The following is a 4,316-nucleotide window of genomic DNA, read 5'->3' as shown; positions in this document are numbered from 1 at the left end:
CACTTGGCTACAGGAGACCTGTGTTGACATAAGTTTTCCATCTTATTAAGATAGACTGTTTAAATATGCTCATTCCAACAAAATCAAAAGTAGTAATTAGCCCCGTGCAGTGGCACATACCTGTAATCCCCGCAACTCTGGAGGCTGAGTTCAAATCAGCCTCAGCAAAAGCAAGGCAATAATCAACTGAGTGAGACCCTGTCTCTAAATAAAATATAAAATAGGGCTGGGGATGTGGCTCAGAGGTTGAGTTCTCTTGAGTTCAATCCCTGGTACACCCCCCCCCCCCAAAAAAAAGCAATAATTAGCAAACATTGATTCTCCTGTAAAATGTGAAACATTTTCTCAGGAAATGTCTCAATCTTAATGACAAAATACATAAATATATTTCCTCTTATATTGCAAAGTAAACTTGTGAAGCCAGTACTACTATCATGTTTCTACCCATCTTTCTTTGAAGAATAAATTACAAAAAAAAAAAAAAGAGAGAGAGAGAGAGAAAGTTAGATTTTGTGTAACTTGAAAACCAAAGTGCATAATTTTGGCTTTTACTCAATGGTATATGAGGAAAAAAGCAACAAATTTAGTAACAACCAGAAACAAGTACAAGTGAATAATTCCTTCAGATTACATCAGAGACAACCACGAAACAAAAACAACCAGAAAATAAAAGTGAACAAAAGAAGAAAATCACAAAAATCAAATAGGTTCTTGCTAGGGATGTAATATATTGGTAGAACACATGCATAGCATGCATAAAGCCCTTCATTCAATCCCAGCAGTAAAAATAAAATATTAAAATAGTCTAAAATCTCCCATTATTCTGTTGAGATTAGAAAATCACTACATAATGTTTGCTAATTTAAAGGTCTGGCAAATGTATTGGAATGAATATTGTTTGGGGCTCAGCGCTTAACATGTGTGAGGTTCTGGGTTAATTCCCTTCACCTACCAGAAAATGAGTTGACTAATAAAACTTTGTTCAGTATGGAAATTAAGTGGCAGAAAAGAGCAAATCAAAAAATACTTGGAGGGTCAAACAAACCAGTCAAACAACACCTGTGGAGGCAAATCCTGGTGCACAGGAGAATCAGCAAGAGGCGAGGGCAGCTTGAATAACACAAGAACATAGGAGAGACCTTGAAGCCAAGGTGAACAACAGTCACTCCCCGTAGTTCTCCACCTCTGCTCACTCATCCATCTCATCAGTGCATACTGAAGAAGATGGGTTTGGAACCGGAGATCCAAGTCCATCCACTGTGCACCCTATGACCTGGAGGAAGGCATTTAATCTCTATTAATTTGCATCTCCTCACCAGAAAAAAAATAGGAATAATTTTAAGGTTTATAGTTAGCACATCTAATACAGTGTCTGGGCCATCGAATGTGTACAACAGGGCTGGGGTTGTAGGTCAGTGGTACAGCACTTGCCTAGCACACATAAGGCACTAGGTTTGAGCCTTAGCACCACAGAAATAAAATAAAGGTAATGTGTTCATCGACACCTAAAACAAAATATTTTTTTAAATGTGAACAAAAAATGGTGGCGATTATTACAAAGATTAGATCCCAAGAGAAAATGGTTCTTTCAACTAACAGGCAAATAAGTTTTAGAGGAATTGTGTGTTTTCCTCTTGACTCTCTAGCTGCTCAAAAACTTAAATCCAAATATGTAGCACATCACTAGTAAATATTTAATATGTATTAAATATACATCTCATATATTCTTAATGTATATACTGAGTTCACTGCCTCAATTCACCTTACTTTCCCATTTCTCCTTCATATTTTACACTTATTTGTTTCCTTATCATGGTACTTACTACATCTCTATAAGCATCTCCAAAACTTCTTCCTTTCTTTTTTTTTAATTTATTTATTTATTTATTTATTTATTTATTTATTTTAGTTTTCGGCGGACACAACATCTTTGTTTGTATGTGGTGCTGAGGATCGAACCCGGGCCACACACATGCCAGGCGAGTGCACTACCGCTTGAGCCACATCCCCAGCCCCTTCCTTTCTTTTTTAACATTTATTATTCGATTGTAGTTGGACACAATAACTTTTATATTATTTATTTATTTTTATGTGGTGCTGGGGATCGAACCTAGGGTCTCACACGTGCTAGGCGAGCACTCTACCACTGGGCCACAACCCCAGCCCCCCCAAACTTCTTCCTTTTTATTTTTAGAAAGAATAGTATTAATTATGATGAATAAACTATTTTATTACTGGATAATTGAGAATTACTTAGCACACACCATTTCCTAATTCCCTTCCAAGAAAAAGTGTCCAATTATATGCTACTAGTGGAAGACACCTTGCTTCTCAGCTTAGGGTGACTAGCAGCCTAAGCTGCTCATGACATTTTGAAGGCAGTCACATTCCTTAACTCATCTGATCCTTCCATCCTTCCAATTGCCAAAACAAATATTCCTCTTCTTCCCATGAAGTTCCTGCCTCCCTTGCTGCCATCAGTGTCTGTAATAGATACACTTCAAAGTGCGCTATGACTCATACCTTCTGGAATTGATGACTCTGTGATACATACTATCATAATGCCTGTTCTACAAGGAAATTCTTTCCTTTGCTGGATCTGATGAAGCAAACTGCCATGTTGCAAGCTTCACTTTGGAAGGGACCACATGACAAGAAGCCTCTGGCCAACACTGAGACTCTCAGTGGGACAGTTATAAGGAGCCAAGTGCTGCCATCACCCACGTGAGCTTTAGAAACTGTTCCCTCCTCAGTCAAGTCTTGGAACAAGGCTACAGCTCCTGAACTGGAACTTGGATCATAAGCATGCAGAAGGCACAGCTGAGCCAAACCTAGAGACCTGACCCAGAGACACTATGGGAGAATAACTGTGCTGTAGTCATCAAGTTTGTGATAATTAGTTTGCATCAATAGAAAAATAACACAACATTCTGATTATAAGGCCCTATAACCTGATAGCCTGGATGAGCCTGATTTTCTCACAAACAAAAGATTTTTTAAAATTTCTCTTTTGATAGGTGTATATGGACAGCATGTCTTTATTTGATTTGTCTATTTTTATGTGGTGCCAAAGATCCAACCCAGTGCCCCACACATGCTAGGCAAGCACTCTGCCAATGAGCTACAGCCCCAGCCCACAATTAAAAGATTCTTACACAACAACCTAACAGGAATGTCTTACTAGTGTGGGGAAATTCTAATATTTTCATCAAATTATTGAATTTTCCCCAAGCATATCTTCTCAATTCTAATGGCCTCATTGCAGACATACTTAGATTGCAACAGCATCTCAGCTAACCTGTCCTAATTGTGTGTGTGTGTGTGTGTGTGTGTGTATGTTACTGAAGATCAAACCCAGGGGTGTTTTACCCCTGAGCTACATTCCCTGTCCTTTTTGTTTTTAATTTTGAGACAGGGTCTCACTAAGTTGCTGAGGCTGGCCTTAAACTCTCCATCCTTCTCCCTCAGCCTCCTGAGCTACTGGGATAACAGGTATGCACCATTAGCCCAACAATATCTGTGTTTCTTAAGCAATACTTTCTGAATGAGAAAACCTGCATTTGCTACTTTTTTTTTCCTAACTACCAGGCTGGCAATAAGTTTCCTGTTGATTTCCAATTTGAATCAATTCATAATGGCAGCTGAAGACCCATGTTTACAGCCATCACCAAGCTCAACAGAAAGAAAGTACTGTATTATGTGTCAATGTCTGTTGTAGGGGGTTTTCAGCCTGGGGTATAAAGTAAAGGCCAAATATTACTGTTTGACTTTCACAACCAGCCAGAATTCTCCTCCTCCAACTATCCCATGTGATCCTTCATCCTTAACCAGTGGATGCCCACACTACATTCAAGCCATCTTCCACATGCACTGTTACTGTCTCTCAGGGTTGTTTCTCTTCCTTAGATTTCCTTTCCTCCACTTTCAACATCCTAGTGCTCCCTAAGGTCCAATTCAAATACCACTTGCCTGAATCTTTTCTGGTTTGTTTCTTGTCCTTTTGTTAAACTGCTCTACTTCTCTTAGTATGTACTAAGAATTCAGTAGGACAAAAAGCTAACATTTTGTTTTTTAAAAAAAGCAGATCCAACCAGGTTCTATGGCAGATGCCTATAATCCCAGTGGCTCAGGAGGCTGAGGCAGGAGGATTGTGAGTTCAAAGCCAGCCTCAGCACCTTAGTGAGGTGCTGAGCAAATTAGTAAAACCTTGTTTTTAAATGAAATATATAAAAGGGCCAGAGATATAGCTCAGTGGTTGAGTGCCCCTGGTTTCAATTCCTGGTACCAAAAAAAAAAAAAAAAAAACAGATTCATTT

The sequence above is a fragment of the Marmota marmota genome, unplaced genomic scaffold (genome assembly GCF_001458135.2).
Source record: "Marmota marmota marmota unplaced genomic scaffold, marMar, whole genome shotgun sequence".
Taxonomy (NCBI): domain Eukaryota; kingdom Metazoa; phylum Chordata; class Mammalia; order Rodentia; family Sciuridae; genus Marmota; species Marmota marmota.
This window is presented reverse-complemented; position numbering follows the sequence as displayed.